Here is a 19,581-nt window from a genome sequence, read left to right as displayed (position 1 = left end):
ATCAGGAAAAAAAATCTAATGATGGATTTTTTTTTGAGGAGCACATATAATTACCAATCACACATTTCTATTAAAAAAGAGGCTGCAACAAGCAATCCAGCATTATTTTTGGAACCTGTCTTCTGCCTACCAGTGTTCTTGAGGAAAATGTAAGGTTGCAGAAATCATTTCATGCCCTGTATGTTTTCAAACATAAATCAGGAAAATTGTTAGCAAGTTATAGCTCTTCTTAGAGACTGTGGCTATAGCGCTCTAGTAAACACAGGCTATATATTTTTCCAAGTTATTATGTGTGGAGAGAAATCCAAAGTTGGCTATTTAGATGAACCGTTTAATTCAGTTATTAGAAATTCATGTTCTACTTAGGATGAACATTTATTTTCCAAAGGTTACAGAAATGGGACATAATAACTTAGGACCCTTTGGATCCATCAGAGTTAGAAATTTGTGCTTTTTAGCTAATGGGTATATTACTGAACATTGATCTTCAGCTCAGGGACAGTCAAAATGGTCCAGAGCAGAGTTCATAATGTGATCTGCCTGTCCTCTTCATCTGAGAACTATGTCCCTTTGTCCCTTCATTGCTAAAATGAAGGGATGTGACTTGATGGTCTCCGGTGATTCTGAATTAAGTGATTGATTAATAATGAATAAACCAATTAATCATACTTTGGGTTATTTCTGTTCTATAAGCGAATTATTTACAAAAGCATAGCCTTATGCCATGACTGGAGATGTTAATGTATAAAGTAGTAAGTAAGCTCAGGTTCAGGGCTTTGAAATGAAAGCCTCATGAAACTTAGACACTCAAGTCTACACTGAAATTTTTCATTTGTAGATAATTATTAGTTACATGCTTTTTTCCCCCACAGAAAATAATCTTCAATGCAGATGACTTTACTAGGCTAGGCCATAAGATCGTGCATTACTTACTAGAGTAAATTATTGTACTTCAGTGATGAAAAAAACTGCAAAAAACAGTGCTGTTATGAGACAAGTGATGAGTGTAACATAAAGGCAATAAAACTGACCGATAGTTTATCATTTATCTAGATTCTAGAGGGTGGATGTTTAAGAGAATACACATATAAATGGAAGTTAAAAGGATAGATGGCAGAGTATCTGAAAGGGATTTTTTAAAACAAAAATTTATGAATGAAACTTTTAGTAACTTTCAGGGTTTTTAGAGACAGGGTTGCAAAAGATTTCTTTCCCTGGGAATAGTGTAAATTAGCAGTACACCTAAGTTTATCACCTATAATACGATTGGTTTTTGACAGCCAATTATTGAAAAGTGGGAAAGTGAAAAAGATGTAGAGAAACAATTCTGTTTGAAGTAATTGGCCAAGATGTGAGAGAAGAAAAGATAGAAGGCAGCTGAAGGTAGAAAAGAGGCACATGGGTGGGTGTGTGTGTACGTGCATGCGTGTGTGTGTGTGTGTGTATTTGAATGAGAGAGAGAGAGAGAGAGCTTGGTCTGCATTCAACTGATCTGTACTATGAGGAACCAAAAGGAAAAAGAGGGAAGCTAACGTATGCACATTCTTCCTGAAGAGAATATGGTATGTGAATTACGTGGAAAAGCATTGGAGTTAAGAGTTTGAGCATGCATTTTGAAATTTTTCCTGGGCCATTCATGCCTGTCTGACCTTGGGAAATTATTAAGTTCTCTGAATTTGTCGTATCAGTAAACATGTAAATAAGAAAAGCATTTGATTCCAAGATGGTTGTGGGAGTTGAGTGAGACTCATGGTTGTAAAAGTGCTTGAACATTCTATGTATTTTTAAATGGTGAGGAAAAGTCATTGCGTCAAGCAGTTATCCATGCTGAACAGGTCTGCCCAAGGCTGAGGTCAATTTGTTTAGCTCCAGAGTGGTCTTTGGGAAGTGTGTTTCTTGTCCACTGTGGTCCAAGAACTGTGGACCAAGTATGTGGTGGGTAGTTTACATAATATTTTATTTAAGGAGGAAGCAGGAAATCGTATGCAGCTGGCCAGTTGAATGGAGCAAGCCTGGTAATTCTAATGTATGCAACGCCAGTGCAAAAGGAACATATTTACCCGCCCTTACAGATGGCCACAGCTTGTCTAAATACACGTGTGAATTTGGGAACAAATGACTTTGGAATGACTTTGGAAACAAAAATAATGAATCCAGTCATTGTTTTCTTTGTCTCAAACACTGCCTGTCATTCCACTTTTTACTTGACATTGGTGTTAATCTAGATTTCCCTGGGTTTTTGTTAAGGCCAAAGGAATCATTGTTTGGCAGTAAGTACTAATTAATAATGATATAAATTTCATTCAAGGAAAAATTTCCAAGATATAACAGAGCTAATTAATGTAATGCATCAGTTGAACTCCAAATTCTAGATTCTTTACAGATCTCCTTCAAAAATATTTTTGTGTAGGATTCACTGATAAGTGTCTAGCCAATTCTTCCATCAGAAATGGACTACATTTCAAAACCTAAGGTGAAGCAGTAGATCAAGAATTATTGAAGAAATCTGGACTGTTTGTGCAGAGAGTGTATTTATTTAAAAGAATCAGAAATCTGCTTGGGTTTAACCTGAGGTTGGTTGGCAGTGTGTTCTGCTCTAATTCACAAGATAATGATCAATGTAATTCTATACTTTGTGACTTGTCAAACCTCGAAACTAGAGGGAAACTAGGAATCTTGAGATAGCTAAGGATCAAGTTTGAATTTAAAAGTAAATATTCAATGTTTCCTATCAAAATTCATTGGGTCTTAATGTATAGAATATATGTTAAACCAATGAAGAAAACAATTTTGGGGTGGTTTAATTATGAGGCAATGTTAAAAACTTTGACATGTGTATAATTATTTGAAAGTAACTGAAGACACAGCATGGGCTTCCCAGGTGGTAAAGAACTCACCTGCCAATGCAGGTAAAATAAGAGATGTGGGTTCCATCCCCAGATTGGGAAGACCCCCTGGAGGAGGGCATGGCATCCCACTCTTGCCTGGAGAATCCCATGGACAGAGGAGCCTGGTGGGCTGCAGTCCATAGCATCACACACAGTCAGACACGACTAAAGCACCTTAGCTCTCACAAAGATATAGCACAGACACTGGAAGGCGACAGAGAACCTCCCAACCATTATTTGTTGAGAAGCTATGGCTTCCTGCAAGAGTGATCATAGGGAGTAAATGAACCCAGCTTGAGTTTCTTTTACATCTAGGAAAATATATTAAACACATAATATGTTTAGCATCAGGCTAGGTCTGTTAAGAGAATAGAAAATAATTTTAAGTCTCTCTTTAAAGACTTAGACTATCTTTGCTCAGTCGCTCAGTAGTATCCAACTCTTCGTGACCCCATGGACTGTAGCCTGTCAGGCTCCTCTATCCATGGAATTTTCCAGGCAAGAATACTGGAGTGGCTTGCCATTCTCTTCTCCAACACTATCTTTAGGGAAGTACAATAATGCACATAAAATTATTAAGATAACAATACAGTGTAGATTTGTGCAGAAAATGAATGCTCTGTGACAAATTCATATGTATGGTGACAGGATCAGAACTTGGATTGAAGTTTGGGCTACACGTTTTGTTTTGTTTTGTCTTTTGGTTGGGCTGGATCTTTGTTGCAGTGTGCAGTCTTCTCTAGTTCTGACACTTGGAACTAGTTGCCCTGCAGCATGTGGGATCTTAGTTCCCTGACCAGGGATTGAACCTGTGTCCCCTGAATTGAAAGGTAAATTCTTAACCACTGTATCACCAGGGAAGTCCCCAGCTATTATTTACTAGCTCTGTGACTCTCACCTCCTTAAACCATGGTTTTCCCACTTGCAAAATGGACATAGTTTCATCTGTCTTATAGGATTATCATAGAATCAAATGGGACCGAGTATTTGAAAATTTTTTTTGGTGTATGATGGAGACTACACACATTTCGAGAAGAAAGGAGTAAAGATACTGGAAGCGTTGTGCTTGAGAATAGGGGCTGTGTCTCAGCTGACCTGTACCCCTGATTCTGGCCCTGGGCCTTGTTCTGAGGGGGCTCAGTAAATGTTAATAAATGCATGCATTCCAGGCACCTAGGGTCAGCCCTTGACCTATACTATTCTTTAAATCTTCCCAGTAATCTTGTGTGGTAGACACAGTGTCTCCATTTCATAGGTGAAGAATCAGAAGTTCAAGATTTTAAACAACTCAATCGCAAGTAGGTAGAAAGTAGTCGCGTCAGGATAGGAAGCTGTCATTACATTACAGGGTAGGGAAATGACCATGACATCTGACCCGTAGTGTGGGCAAAATGAAAAGATTTGGATAATTGACCAGGTGCCCAGGCAGCTTATGGGCCAGCATTCAGAGAAGCAGGTGAACACTTCCCTGTGCTGCCTGACACATTGAACACGGCCTTTGGTTAAACCGTCAGCCCTGATTTCTACCCTTTGAAGTAAGATGTGCAGTTGTGAGAAAATACCATATAATATACCATAGCCTAGACTTGTCATCTGGAGAAGGCAATGGCAACCCACTCCAGTACTCTTGCCTGGAGAGTCCCAGGGACGGCGGAGCCCGGTGGGCTGCTGTCTATGGGGTCGCACAGAGTTGGACACGACTGAAGTGACTTAGCAGCAGCAGCAGCAGACTTGTCATCAGGACAGAAGGAGGAGGAAGGGCCCTGAGGCACACACAGATACTGAAGTGGTTAACCAGTGACTTGGACCAAGTTTGCCCAGCAGCCAGCACCCCGCCCCTAAACCCCCTCTATCTCTTATACTCTCTTCACTTTCCCTCTTGGAGCTGGCAAGGTCTAGAATCTCCATTCTCCTCCATCGTAGGGTGAAAGAAGGTGATATGCACAGCATATTCATACTCTGCTTGCCTGATCCTAAAATCCCAAGGGCCCTATTCTATTAGTAGGTTCGCCTGGAGTGAAGTTTTACAGTTGTGGCCAGTTTAGAATCAACAGTAAAAAAGATGGCCCCCAACCAAACAGGAATTTGATAGCTCCGACTTCTGAACTCGGAATTGGGTACCCAGGTCTCCAATCCTGATTTATTTTCCCTCGGTTTCTTTGTGAGGAATGTCCAGGGAGCCTGAAATACTCACCACGAATTAGTAACCCACCGTGGATCTGACGTTTTGTATAATAGAGAACCATGCCTTTTAAAAATTAAGGTTCATTTTTTAAAATTCTCTAAAAATACAGTCCATGGTAGGTCAGGACAGCAGGGATTGGGGACTATATTTAATAAAAGTCCAGGAAATACCTTGTACTGTTGGCAGAGTCGAGCCGGTAACAGTGTTTAGATTCCCAGGGAACTGCGCTAACCTCTTCGAGGTGAAACCTGGGATGGGGTGGGAGGGGAGAGATGCCTTGTACGCGCCTCTGTGACCTGTGGTAAGGCTGCTGGGTTGAATTGTGTGAAGTTGTCAAAGGTGGCTCTGCTCTCCAGCCCTTGGCACCAGCTCCGCTGAAATGTGATACCATTGGTTTTCAGTAAAGGTTCCTTTCTGCAGGGCTGCAAACACAGATCAGCTGCTACTGTGTATACACAACCAGGGAGCAGATCACCCAGCACATTCAAAGCAGCCTTTTTAACCCCGAGACTTTCCAAGATCTCCTCTCCACGCAGGAAGTTTCCTTCTCTGTTGTCAGATTTAGCACCGCGCTCTTGTCATCAGATCCGCGCTAGACTCCCTGCCGCACAGTAGAGAGGCTTCCTTAAGACATTTGTCCTTGAAACTGCACCAAACTCTTGGAAGAGCCCAGAACGTGTAAGTATGTACGATTTAGGCAGCGAGCGGACGGGGCAGAGCTGCAATCAACCATTATACAATATCCGATTAGCAGTGCAGGAGGGATTTTTCTGACGTTTTGTTACATTCATTTTCCATTCGTTCTGAGGAAACAAATCAATTCTAGCTTCTGATACAGTGACTTTGCAGTAGATGGGGTTGTAATATGTTAGCTTTAACTATTTGCTGTTCTCATTTAGCGTGGAGATGTGACTTGTGGGACGATGATGGTGGGCATTAAACTAGAAAACTTGTAAATTTTGATTAGGAATGATAATTGCTGAGCATGTCCATCTTGAGAAACAAGTTTGCTTTGGGGAATGTTTTTAGAAGAATTAACCACCTAAATTCATGGACAGTAGAATGGATTTGGACCGTCCTTGCTCTCAATGAAACATATTAGTTTGCAGTTTTAATTTACTCGTAAAGAGCATTCCACTGGGGTTTTTGTCTTAATTGAATCCTACCCAAGGCTGTCGGTGTGATGTTTTACTGGCTGTGTGTATCTGGTTAAGTTACTTTGCTGGTTTGCAGTCTGGTTGAACTGTCGTTCAGGCATGCTTTGGATCCTAAGAGCAACCAGGTGAAGGAAATGCTCACAAAATTGGGTGGGGGTGGGGGGAGGGAGGATTTATTTACAAGGGTGGTCGTGTTCCTCTTGAAAGCTGTTTAGCTGCACAACGTGTACGGCTGTCAGATGGAGACCACAGACCGAATACTCTGAAGCTCTGAGTCGAATGTCAGCTTGGCCACTTTCGTAACTCCAACCAATAAAAAGCCCGTGCCCCTTCGCCATCAATTTTTAATATGTACCAATACTTGGGTTTATAAGATTAATTTCTCTCCGATTAGGCTGATTGATAGCTGGATTGTGGTTTCTTAAGAGCTGGTTCCCTGAAACCCACAGCAGGGCTGCATTCCATTTAACTAGTGAATGTAAAAACGGGTAACCATGGATTCAGCCCCCACTCACTGCCAGAGCAATGACTTGTTGTAAACAATACAAATGAGCCAGGAGAGCAGAGGCAACCAGACATGAAATGATTTTAATAGAAATTACGGTAAAAGGTCATGTGATTTGGGATCAGCTTCTGTTCAGTTTTAAAGGGAAAGTCCGTCTTTTCTCCCCCACCTTGCCCACCCTGCCCCCGTCTCCCCCCTCACCTATTCCCAAGCAACCCAAGTAGACAGCTCCACAAACTTGGTGGGTCCCAGGCTCTGCTTCCGTGGAGAAGGGTGGCCACTGTCATGCTGGGCAAAGCGTGGTGACTGGTGGGTTTTCACGGTAAGTACCTTCCTTTTAGAAACCCAAAGGACATCTGTGTCTTCCTGGGCTTCCTCCATGGAAGGTCGTGCTAAAAGTGTGCTTTAGAAGTCCTCAGGCTTTGATGTAGGAGGAATAGGTCATTTTGTCCCTTGGCTTTTACATGGTGCCACTGTCTTTTATCTGCCTTCCTAAATCTCTGGATTATTTGAGAACCTTGGCCTTTCTGAAAACTGTTCTTGGCTTCAGAAGCCACTCCTGCAATATGGTAATGAGCACAGGCAGATTCTGGGAGAAGCGCCGTGTCTAACCTCTAGGTTGGAGTCCAGGCAGACCTTTGCTGAGTTCTACAAGGACGCGCCTTTGCAATGTGATTTGCATTTCTCTGGTAGAAATGGTTTCTGGACATGAACGTGGCTGTAGATTCATACATTTGCCTTCAACCAGGAATCATTAACACACTGTTTGTGTGTCAAGCGCTACCTTTGTGGGTTTTTTGGTACTGATCTCAGCTGTGCTTGTTAAAGGAAATGAAAGAAGAAACTCTAGTCTTCAGAGTTGGGGGGAAAGGGGACACTTAGAAGCCAGATTTGGAGGGTGGTCCTGGCGAATGAAGGGGTTCAGAGTCACTGTGTTGGACAATCCCGGGCACCCTGAGGAAGGGTCTGTCTCTACGTGTGTTGTGTCTCAAGGTGAAATAGACTCAAACTGGTCTATGCACAGATGCTAGGAATCATCATATCATCTTGGAACAAAATATCATGCTGTGTGTATATCTTACCTCCTTTTATCATACGGATATGATTCTGAATAGATGCATCATTGTACATATAGAGATGTCATATTGAATAATAGAATTTGGGTTGTTTATTTTTCTGTTAATGCCTTCATTACAATAGACCCCATCAGCATGTGAAAAAAAGCTTGGGGGTTGTAATTTAGAAGTTCACTAAGATAACAGAGCATCAGTCTTTTCTGTATCCACTCAGGAGTTTTCTCTAGCAGACTCTTTGTTTAGACCTATGAGTGTTAACGCAGTACTTATATTTAAACTTTTTTTTAATGAGCTTTTTAAAGCTCATCCCATGCTTAGACTGAAGAATTCTTTGGAATGTTCTGGTTGTCTATAGCTTCATGGTTTGTTAGCTCTTCTGATACTAGGTTTGCTTATCTAAAAGAAAGGAAAGAAGAAACTGTAGTCATTCATGTTGTGAGGGAAAGGAGCGATTTGAAGCTGGCAGGGGAGCACCAAGTCTTGGTGAGGTGATAAATGATAATGAAATACAGTATTTTTACTTTTCCCAGTTTTGATTCCCTACACCGAAGAGCAGGAGTAAAGTGTCAGCTACAAGGTGGTTAGAAGCACAACCCGTGGAGTGAGACCTGGCTTGGAGATTTTGTTCCGGACCTGATCACTGTGCTTAAGAATTGGAGCAAAGTGATTTCACCTCTCTGTCGGACACATTGTCCTCTGTAGACTGAGGAGGGTCAGACCTGCTCATGGGCAGGTGAAAGGGTTAACTGAGCTGATGCATAGAAGGTATTTTCCACCATGTCTGGCATAAGCTGTTCCTAGTTTCATTATTATTTTTGGTTGAGGAAACATTTGGTGAAGCAGAATCCTGCTCTAAGTGTTGGGTCAGAGATCGATAGTCACATCATGGGCTGGTCCTGCTCTAGTGACAGTTGTACATGCAGTAACTGGTCATCACTTGGGAGATGGTGATTTAGTTTGTAACCTAGTGTAGTTTTGTTAACATAACATTTGCCGTAGGCCCAAAGTAGTATCTTTTTGCCATGTAGTTTTTTTTATTTCCATGCAAATTATTTAGAAAATTATTTAAGTTTTTTTGGTGTGTGTATTTTTGATTTCTGATACTGTGGGTATTTGAGGCAATGTGAGCATTTTCTCTGTGATCCTGTTGCCAGAGCTGAGAGCGGAAAAACACCTAGAGGTATAAGACCTTCATCATTACATCAATCCTAAAAGCTTAAACTAGTGGTAACTAGTTCTTTAAGATAATCACATCTACTAAAGAGCAGTAGTAATTCACAGGGTAGTTAACATGAAAGTTACATGCTACCAAAGAGAGATTTCTTTTTTTAAAAAAAATTTTATTGAAGTATGCTTATTTACTGTGTTGTGTTAATTTCTGCTATAAAGCAAAAGGATTCAGTTATACATATATATATTCTTTTACATATTCTTTTCCATTGTGGTTTATCTTGAGAAGATTGTCTACATGTTTGCTGTGTCCTTTGACCTTCCTAAACTCTAAGCTTCTGATTCTCTGCTTCCTGTCTGTCTCCCCACCTCTTTCCTTCCTTCCTTGCCTCCTACTGTCCCTCCTTCCTCCCTTCCTTCCTTTTATCTCTTATTATTCTCTCAACTCCATAGCGTTTTCTTTGTGAATCAGAAGGGTTCAAGGGAAGAGAAAAAGAGGGAGAAGAGACCCGCAGTCTTTTCATGTTAGTCCTGGTTTTATAAATGGAAACTTTAAGAAGAGTCAGAAAAATCTGTTTTTCTTTCTCCTGCTATTGAACTGGAGAGGCACATCTGAAGTGACCTGCAGACTCCAGGGAAGCCTCGTTGGGTAACTATTTGTTGATTCATTGATTAAACGGCCTGGAGGGAAGGGGCATGAGGTACGGAGATCCCCTTAGTAGTGAGAGCTTTGAAACCCCAGGCTGCAGTGTGCAGTAGGCTGGCTTCTCTGTGACCTTCCAACCACTAATCTCCTTTAAGAACTGAATCAAAGCAGTTAAGGGATTTTTGTCAGATGGATTTTGCCTACAGTTGGGTTTTTGGCAGTTGCGTGTCGAAGGCAATACATTCTTCACAGGGATATGAATTTTTTTTTTTTTTCCAGAAAGGAATGAAGACAAGATGCCAGCAGGATTCTCTAGAGAGGGACTCTTGTTTATCCATGGTCATGTTCAGGCCAGGACAGCTGTAAGGTGGATGACTTTCTCACACTTCCCAGCCAACCTCCTCCGTAACCACCCTTGTCTGGTGGTCTGGTCAACAAATGTTCTTGTGCAGTGGGTCCCTCTCCATCATCTTCTCTTCCAAGGGCAGAGAGAACGCCTGCCATTAGAACTGATATCATGTGAGTGATGATGGGTGTCTGGTGTCTACTTTCAGGCAGTTGTAGTGTGTAGAATTAGAGCTGGAGATGGTTCATTTTAAATGGATAAATGACTGTTCCAGAGTCACACAACCCGTGAGTTGAACAGCCAGGGCTACAAGCTGAGATTTCTGATTCCCAGGCTGGCACTCTTTTGAGGGCTCCTACCTTCCAGTGAGCAGACCAAAAAAGAGAGAGTTTATATTACATTGGAAGAAAACAAGTCAGTTTAGTAAATGGTAAGGCTGTTTTAAAGAGATTGCTCAAAAGAGACATATACATTTAGTTCTAATCCTCAAGCTGTAATTTAGAAGCTCAGTGAGCCTTGAGAAAGATACCAAGTCATTCTGAGCTGTGATTTTCTTCATTGTACATCTGAGATTAAAATAATAAAAAATCAGTGACAATAACTAAGCAAAAAATATAATGCTTATATTTTAGGTTTGTTGTGAGGATTAAATAAGATTATGTATGGAAAGTCCCTAATCTCATGCTTGACACAAGATAGATATCAGTAAATATCACTGTCATTCCTCTTTTCTTTTCAAGGTTGGTGGTGGAGTCCTGTAGGGTAGAATTATGAGGAAAATCTTCAGAAGGCATCTGGAATTGTGTAGCTCAATGATTTTCAACATTTTTTTTTTCTGCTTTAGCACATGCAGAAAAATATATGTGAAGAATGCTTGTTGGTGGTGTTGTTTAGTTGCTGAGCTGTGTCTGACTGTTTGTGACCCCATGCACTGTAGCCTGTCACGCTCCTCTGTCCATGGGATTTCCCAGGAAAGGATACTGGAGTGGGTTGCCATTTCTTTCTCCAGGGGATCTTCCTAACCCAGAGGTCAAACTCACATCTCCTGCACTGGCAAGTGGATTCTTTAACACTGAGCCATCAGGGAAAGCCCATGCTTGGCACAGAATGATCAATAAATAGTAACACGGTGGTGATGATGGTCGTGGTGGTGGTGGTGATGAAAAGATGCAAATGCTGATGCATCTGAGGTCCTCATACCACGGATGAACCCAGGGCTCTAAGCAAGTCCTAAAGTTTTAGTTTGGATACACTGCTTCCTTTCCTACAGTAGAGAGGAAGTCACAATGTTGGTGAGCAAGAGCGATGCCTTTATATCTACACTCATTTAAATTTAAAAAAAAATCAATGGATACATTTATACGTATGGCTGAGACCCTTTGCTATCCACCTGAAACTATCACAAAATTGTTAATTGGCTATACTCCAATATAAATGAAAACGTTTAGAAAGAAAATCATAAGCAGGCTTCAGTACTTTGTTGTTGTTCAGTTGCTAAGTTGTGTCCGACTCTTTGCAAGCTCGTGGACTATAGCCCGCCAGATTGCTCTGTCCTGAGACTACCCACTGGACACTGGGGGTGGTTACCATTGTTCTTGTTTTGTCTCCAGACAAGAACAATGGAATGGGTTACCATTTCCTTCTCCAAGGGATCTTCCTGACCCAGGGATTAAACCCATGTCTCCTGCATTGCTGGCAAATACTTTACCACTGCACCACCAGAAAAGCCCTCAGTACTTTGCTGCTGCTAAGTCGCTTCAGTCGTGTCTGACTCTGTGTGACCCCATGAACTGCAGCCCACCAGGCTCCTCCGTCCATGGGATTTTCCAGGCAAGAGTACTGGGGTAGGTTGCCATTGCCTTCTCCACAGTACTTTGTTATTGGTAACAAATTACTAGCAGTTTGGTTGGTCTAGAAGATGCTATCTTTCCTAGCATTTTGAAAGGTGCTTTATATCCCAGTCCTGAACTCACAGGTTTGAGCCTTGGATCAACCACTCATGAGCTATGATGACCTAGGAAATAACTGAGTTAATACCTGGAAAGTATTAATAGTAAGAAAAATGTCTAGTACACAGTAATTGTTAGCAATTCTTAGACGTTTTTGTCTCTAAGCTATTTGATGGGGCAGTGTGCTACCTTCAAGATTCCCTCTTAAAAATCACCATTATTAATGTTAACCATGGTATCATTAATAATAAAACTGTTGTAGTTTTAACATAATAAAAGCTGCTCTTTATTGTGTACTTACCATTTAAAAAGGCATTATGCCATGTGTTTTAAATGGTATCATAATTGATTTAATTCTCCCATTATTCTTTTGAAATAGATAGTGTTACTTGCATCTTATAAATGAGAAAATGGAGCCTATAAGAGGTAATAGAACTTGCCCAGCTAGTGAGTGACAGACAAAAGCCTCCAATTTATAATCTTCTATACATATCTCCCCTACACTGTTCACTAAGTCGGAGACAGTTTGCAGAGTTGGTGGAAAAGGTGTATTTTCTGGAATGAAAGAGACCCAATAATCATGAAATATATTTCTTCTAGGATATTCAGGGGCTTCCCAGGTGACTCAGATGGTAAAGAATCTGCCCACAGTTCAGGAGACCTGGGTTCGATCCCTGGGTTGGGAAGATCCCCGGGAGAAGGGAATGGCAACCCACTCCAGTATTCTTGCCTGGAGAATCCCATGGAGAGAGGAGCCTGGCAGGCTACAGTCCATGGGGTCACAAAGAGCTGGACATGACTGACCAACTAACACACACACAGAAGACATTCAGGAGACTCAAACCAGAAACAGGGAAGATGATCACGGTAAAAAGCAATTTATTTTATTTACTTGATAATCAGAAAAATCTAGAAATATACTTTAACTTGATCTTAAGGACAGGAAGAGATAAGAGACAGTGGTGGAAAAGGATAATGAATAATGAGGAGGAAGAAAAGGAGGAAGAGGAGAGAGAGAGAGAGTGGCATAGAACATGGCTATCATTTAACACTCAAGCGATCATGGAGGCAGATGATCCAGAATCATCATCCTCATTTTAGACATTATTTTGTCCAAAGCAACACAACCAGAAATAATGGACCTGGGATTTACTCTGTGTATTCTATCTTTACATCCAGGGCACTCTCCTGCTACATTATTCTGCCTTTTGAGACATAAAGGTTCATACAAAGATATAGACACATGAAGAGAGAGAAACATAGGTACACTGACATGTAGACAAATAATATTAGAACCATCTGTTAGCTTTTACAGATGTGAACACGAAGACTTTCCAAAGCCCCTTTGTGCTTTTGCAGCTATAGGCATAAGTTAGATTAATTCATATGCAGAAGGCAAGATGTTTAAAAATATTATTAAATATTTAATGCTTTTTATTTAAAATTAAGGTTTTACTTCCTTACTGAGTTGATTTGCAAAAAAAAAAATCTCGTGGGTTGTCAGTGACACTTTCTTCCTAATTTACAGATGAAGAAAAGGAGTTATACAGAAGTTAAATTATTTCCCTGAGATCATAGGAGTTGATAGCAGATATGAATGTCCTCTGGTTTTTGACCCTCCAGAAAAAGACTTTTCTCTTTCCTGTGATGATCTCTTCTAATTGGTACGGTTATCACTTAATCGGCTTCTAAGAACTTGGAGACACATGGATGAAAGAGTCACACCTGTGTACGTAATGAGGTTCTTTCTTCGAAGTAGAAAGAGAGGTTGACCCTTCCCTGAAGGTTTTCTTCTTGCCTTCAAGTTTGGAAGACCATCTCCTGATCTTTCAGGAATGACATAAGGGCTATAGTTTACAATGTTCTTTTTCCCCGTAGAATCCAGGCTGGGCACTGGAGAGAAGCCCATGCCTTCTTGTGCCTTAGCCTCCTGGGGTCCACCAGATGCTATGGTGTCTTCCCCAGACAGTTGCCTGCTGCTCCCACGATATGTCCGACTGGCACGTGTTTGTAAGGCAGATGGAGTTCCCTTTCAAGAAGTACTTTCTGCTCTGCATGCTTGTTTTGAAGATGTGGGTTTTTGTTAAGTACAGGGGGCCAGGAAAAGAGGGAGGTCCCAAAGTGTTGTGTGAGAAATGAGAGGCAGTCCAGGTACAGTGGAAAGAGGCAAATGTGGAAAGCTTTGTAATTTCCAAGGTTAATGCCAAGGTCAGACCACCTTCTCAATCAGTTTAAGCAGAATCCCTAAAGTTAGGCCACTGGGAAAACTTTTCTCCTTCTTGGGGAAAATCTGGTAACTGTCCAATAACCCTTTTTCTGTGTTTAAATGATGAAGGTAGAAAAGGAAGATTAAAAGGGGGTAAATGTGATGGCTTTTCACCTTTTCCCTTAGACAGTTATGGAACCATCTGGCCAGCTTTAAGGAAAGCTGCCTGAGAATTACTGTGCTTGTCGATAAATAATTGTTTTCTTACCAGGTCCACTGAAATAACATGCAGAATGACCCCTTCTAGGTTTAAGTATTTCTTCTAATAACACATGATATTTGTGTAGTGGAAGTTTATGAAGTCACAAATTATCATTTCCCTTTTATAGCTAAGTTAACTTAGCAAGATTAAGTGGCTTGTTCAGGGGGACACTGTTAAAAAGAGAGCAGAAGGCTCAGAATTGAGTCTTCTGGCACCTAGATCTGGATTGCTTCTACCTCTTAGCAATTCCAGTCTTAAAAGAGGGTTGGTGTGAGGTAGGACTGAAGACCAGGTGGGAAGGGCATTAGAAAGGGGGAAAATAGATGGGGAAAACAAACAGCCCTGAGAATATTAGAAGAAATAACTTGTGATGTCTGTTTTTGTGGTGGGTGCGGTACCTGTGGCTACAGGATGGTGCAAAGATTCTGATTTTTGTCCTCAACTAAAGATGAAGGCTGGGGTTTCCCAGGCAGCTCAGCAGTAAAGAATCCACCTGCAGTTTGGGAGCCTGGGTCAGGAAGATCCCCTGGAGGAGGAAATGGCAACCCACTCCAGTGTTCTTGCCTGGGAAATCTCATGGACAGAGGAGCCTGGCAGGTTACAGCCCATGGGGCCACAAAGTGTGAGACACGACTTAGTAACTAAGCAACAAAGATGCAGGCCAGGGGACAGGGGAAGGGGAGTCCCCCCTGGAGGGCTCATATAGGATGCAGGTGACTTCTCCCTGCCTCAGTCCCCTGACTTTCCTCTCTTAGGTCAGGCACTGGAGTGAAGATATACTCTCAGCTTCTCAGCAGATGGAATCGAGGCAGCTCTAAGCAAAAGAGAAATGACCTTGTACATGCACACTTAGTTCCTGGTCATTCAATGCCCTGCCCACTTCACCCCATCATAGGAGCATAATCCAGGACAGTAATAGCATCTTAAACATGAAGGAACAACTAAATGAGATCCAGTGTGTGAGTGGACGGTGCAACATTCCTTCACCAGAGCAATTAATACCCTTCGGATAAAACTGTCTTGGCCTGATACTTAGTTAAAATATGGGTGCCATTTTTTCCCCCCTTTGGAATGAAACCTTATAAGTCACGTGGATATTAGAAAGTGGAAAGAATGTGTGTTCTCTCCCATTTGCGCTCTATCTTTCTAATCCCTGGTCAGTGAGATCCTAACCCAGTTTTGGTCATAGCGTGAATTTCTTGGTTTGTCTTCGTTCTGACTATGTCAGAGTGCTTACATGTTTCATAATGGCTCTGAAATCTTCAAGTTGATCTGGCGTTAGTCAGCATTTGACCGCAGATTCCTGGTAGGAAGTCCATTCACGCTATTGCTAATGCTTCAAAAGTACTGTATGTGACTGGCAGAGTGAACACACTGGTGTCCCAGAGATGTCAGCTTTTTGGCCTCAAACCATCTTTAACCGGCAGCTACCGGCTAATATTTCAGCATTACTTTTAGAATGTCAAACTATTATTATCATATGGACAAAAAAAATCTTTCAGCTGAAAGATGCACGCTTAAAATCAAAATGGTTGTACGCTAGAGGTTTACTCTCTCTCTCTCTCCACTGGATTATTTAATAATTTAATTTTGGTAAAGTTTCACTTTCCTACTTCGAGAAATTAGAGGACAACATTGCTTTCACTCATCTGCTATGTTACACAGACACAGTACATGGCGGAGGTAAACGATAAAAGATCAATTCTTATGGATCTCAGAGTTTCAAGCTTTTGAGGCTGGGTTATAGAAACTTTGTAATTATTGTGGGTAATCTTGCAGAAAATTAAATGTTGAGTTTGCATAAGTGAAGAAGTTTGGACTGTTTTGCTCACCATAGCTTGTTAGTGGGTAAGCATCTCACCATCCCTGTCAGGCTTTGGGTTTCACTTCACTGCTAGTAAAATGCTATTTGTAGCATGAGTGAAATCCCCAGTAGGGACACACCATCTTACGTTTGAGGCATATTTTAGAGAACCTGTGTCTGTAGTTTACTTGTCTGTTTCAGAATGACTCTAGACCAGTGGTTCTCAGCCAAGGGCAGCTTTGAACCCTAAAGGAAAATGTTTGAAGACATTTTTGATTGCTGCAACTGGGAAGAGAGTGCTTTGGGCATCTGATGAGGAGACACCACAGATGCTGCTAAACACCATGCAATGCACAGGGCAACTCTCTATACAATACGGAATTATTCAACCTCAAATGTCAACAATATTGAGATCAAAAAGCCTTGCTTTTCCAGAATTTAAAAGGTAAGGGAGAAAGTAGGTCACTTTAACATTTTCAGATTTTATTTATAAATGAATGATTTCATGATTAGAATTTCCCCCATGGGATATAGAATAAATATGAAAAATACAAACAAGTCATTTTGTTGTTCAGTCACTAAATTCGGTTCACTGAATTCAGTCTTTGCGACCCCTGGACTGCAGCATGCCAGGTTTCCTTGTCCTTCACTGTCTCCTGGAGTTTGCTCAAACTCATGTCCATTGACTCAGTGATGCCATCTAACCCTCTCATCCTCTGTCACCCCCGTCTTCTCTTGCCCTCAGTCTTTCCCAGCATCAGAGTCTTTTCCAAGGAGTTGGCTCTTTGCATCAGGTGGCCAAAGCTTCAGCTTCAGCTCCAGTGCTTCCAGTGAATATTCAGCATTGATTTCCTTTAGGATTAACTGGTTTGACCTCCTTGCTGTCCAAGAGACTCTCAAGAGTCTTCTCCAGCACTACATTTCAAAAGCATCAATTCTTCAGTGCTCAGCCTTTTTTTATAGTCCAACTCTCACATGTGTACATGACTACTTGAAAAACCATAGCTTTGACTATAAGGACCTTTGTCAGCAAAGTGATGTCTCTGCTTTTTAATACATTATCTAGGTTTGTCATAGTTATGTTTTTCAAGGAGCAAGCGTCTTTTAAAATTTTGTGGATGTAGTCACTGTCCACAGTGATTTTGGATGTCATATATTTGCTTTAAAAAAGCAAGTCAAATATTTACTTTAAAAATATTGGGATATGGGGAATACGTGGGATATGGGGAATACGTGTAAATCTATGGCTGATTCATATCAATGTATGACAAAACCCACTGAAATGTTGTGAAGTAATTAGCCTCCAACTAATAAAAAAATAAATAAAAAATAAAAAAAAAATAAAAAAAATATTTGGGATATAGTATGTGCATTGTGGCTATTGAACTATCAATACATGTAACAGCCACCACCCCACAATATCATAGCTACGACTCATGGAGAGGTTGCTGTGTGCCAGGTACTGTCCAGAGCATCTTCCCATATCCTGATTCAGCTGATCCTCAATGCAGCTCCACCGAGGAGGTACCATGAGCATGCCCTTCGGTACTCAGACACTCCCATGCTTGACTCTGTAGGAATAAGGTGAGCTCCTGGCAGGAAAAGTATGGAACAGAGCCACGGCAGCACTGACAACAATATGTGTGGGAAGAAGAAGGCTTTATTGTTCTAAATGCCCCTGGTTACTCAAGCTTTTATTCTCTGGGGCTGTTATTGCCAAAGCACTTCTCTGGGAAACTAGGATTGGCATCATAAAGCAAGTTTATATTTGCTTCTAGAGGGAGGAAAAAGAAAAAGGTTTTATAATTCTCAGCTTGCCAGGCCTGCACCTGGTTCAATGCCTGTCCGTCTTTTCCTCTCTAATAACTGTTCTCAACAGAACTGATCTTCAGGTTGTGTGTAACTGATGGAGAGTGAATATCCATTGTCAGTTATGAAGCGGTTGCTCACACTTGAGGCCGTAACCTTCCCTCTGACTGTTCCCTGTCTCATCTCTCTCCCTTTAAAATTTCAACATCAAGGTGAGTTTGATACACTAAAATCTCACATGTCAAAAAAACAAAAACAAAAACAACCCAGGTAGAATCTCTCTGGGCAAGTCTCATGGGAGAGTCTCCAAGAACACATTTAACATGGAATTTTCCCTGGAAATGCCATGTCAGAAGTCATATTCCCAGTGGGGGCTTCTGGGAAAATTGGGAAGTTATTTAGATTTGCTGCTTTCACACCTTCTGAGGGTTCTGAGTCTAGGGAATTAAGTTGGTCATAGCTACACAGCTCACCTTTGCCAAACTGGCCTGGTGTATTAAATTTCAGTTGTCATAAAAAACCGGAAAGGAAAACATCACAAATAACTGGAAATATATCAGTATTCTGAGCAGCAGTATTTATGGGGCACTAATAGATATCCTGGGCTATTTATCTTTCTAGTAGCAGTTGAAACACCTCTGCTTTTCTCTTACTGTAAAAGGCCTGGTACTAGAATTGGGGAAAAGTGGCAGTTCAGTGGTTGACTTCTTTAAATTCTTGCTTTCATCTCCTTTCCTTCCTCATTGAAAACCCCAAATAGAACACAGTAAGGATATAGTCAACTTTGGGAAGTCTGTAGAGAGACTGGCATAACTGGGGTATAGTCGAGACTTGGCTAGAAAGAGGCCCAATTCACATATCTGTACCTGGCTGCATCGGGTCTTAGTTGCAGCACACAGACTCTCTAGTTGCCGCATATGAGTTTATTTTCCCTGTAGCATGTGAGATCTTAGTTCCCCGACCAGGGTTGGAACCTCTGTCCCCTGCATTGCAAGGTGCATTCTTAACCATTTACTCACCAGCTTGTGACCTTGAATCAAATTACCATTGCCAAGTTTCCATGACTGTAAAATGGATCAAATTATAATATATATATATATATAGTGAAGATTAGATGATGTGGAATATACAAAGCACAAAATGTAGTGGGTAAAGGGTTTGGTGGTTTCTGGGGTAACACTGCTATTATTGGGTCATTAATCTACGTATTGCTGTACATGTAATCCTTCTGGAATCTTGAGAAACTGGACTCACTCAGTACTTAGGTTTCTAAAAACTGCGGTCCGAGGACTACACATTTAGATTCACCTCTGTACTCACTAAAATGCAGATTCCGGGCCTCCACTCAGGCCTCTAGCTGGAGTGTTAAATAGGAATCTCTAGTGTTAAATGTGGGCTCCAGTAACCTGCATTTTTAGAAACACCTGGTGGGATTCCCATACAGTTCAGCGTCTGTGGAGCACTGGGTTAGCGGACATCCTTTCCTGCCCTGTGATGCCCTTCCCTTCCTTTCCGCACCAGCAGAGAGAGTTCTAGAGAATCTCAGCTCCTCTAAGCTGGGTTCTTCTCACCCAGGCG

The 19,581-nt window shown here is 41.4% G+C and overlaps 1 protein-coding gene across 7 annotated transcripts in view; it reads left to right on the top strand.

The window, feature by feature from the left end:
• The window catches only part of ESRRG (estrogen related receptor gamma), a 674,948-nt gene that overhangs the window by 56,375 nt on the left and 598,992 nt on the right, over window positions 1-19,581 (top strand). The window contains exon 1 of one of the 7 annotated variants that reach the window (XM_043924183.1): window positions 5,356-5,751. The exons of the other annotated variants lie outside the window; for them this stretch is intronic. The gene's annotated coding sequence lies outside the window, so the exon portion shown is untranslated. Of the gene's footprint in view, window positions 1-5,355; window positions 5,752-19,581 lie in introns of those variants that run through there. 7 annotated transcript variants of the gene reach the window in all.

This window comes from Cervus elaphus, chromosome 14 (genome assembly GCF_910594005.1).
Source record: "Cervus elaphus chromosome 14, mCerEla1.1, whole genome shotgun sequence".
Classification (NCBI taxonomy): Eukaryota; Metazoa; Chordata; class Mammalia; order Artiodactyla; family Cervidae; genus Cervus; species Cervus elaphus.
The sequence above is the reverse complement of the archived record's forward strand: the minus strand, read 5'-3'. Positions and strand labels throughout refer to the sequence as shown.